Consider the following 599-nt stretch of genomic DNA (forward strand, 5'->3'; position numbering starts at 1 on the left):
GTTTTTTGCCTCGGGAACTGCGGCTGTCAGTTTTCCTCCTGACCAGAGCTGCAACGGCGAAACATGGATTAAAGGGAACGGCGGCGAGGGGAAGGTGACCGACGAGAGTAGAATGCGGCGCGACGAGAATACGAGTCCGAGGGATCAGGGATAGAACGATGCGAAAGCTCTTGGGGCAGGTAGCGGAGGTTCGGCGCGTCACGACGAAAATAAAGTCCACGGCGGCGACAGAAACGCGCAACATGTCCCGGAATACCGCATGCGGAATAGATAGGGCGGTTGTCCGGAGTACGCCAAGGGGTAAGAGAAAAAATTATGGGGTTTTACGTGCCAAAACCAGTACTGATTATGAGGCACGCCGTAGTGGGGGACTCCGGAAATTTGGACCACCTGGGGTTCTTTAACGTGCACCTAATCTAAGTACACGGGTGTTTTCGCATTTCGCCCCCATCGAAATGCGGCCGCCGTGGCCGGGATTCGATCCCGCGACCTCGTGCTCAGCAGCCCAACACCATAGCCACTGAGCAACCACGGCGGGTAAGGATTAAGAGAAGGTCCGGAAGGCGATAAGGGCACGTGAACCGGGCGTACCGGAAGTG

Source organism: Dermacentor silvarum, chromosome 9, assembly GCF_013339745.2.
Source record: "Dermacentor silvarum isolate Dsil-2018 chromosome 9, BIME_Dsil_1.4, whole genome shotgun sequence".
Taxonomy (NCBI): domain Eukaryota; kingdom Metazoa; phylum Arthropoda; class Arachnida; order Ixodida; family Ixodidae; genus Dermacentor; species Dermacentor silvarum.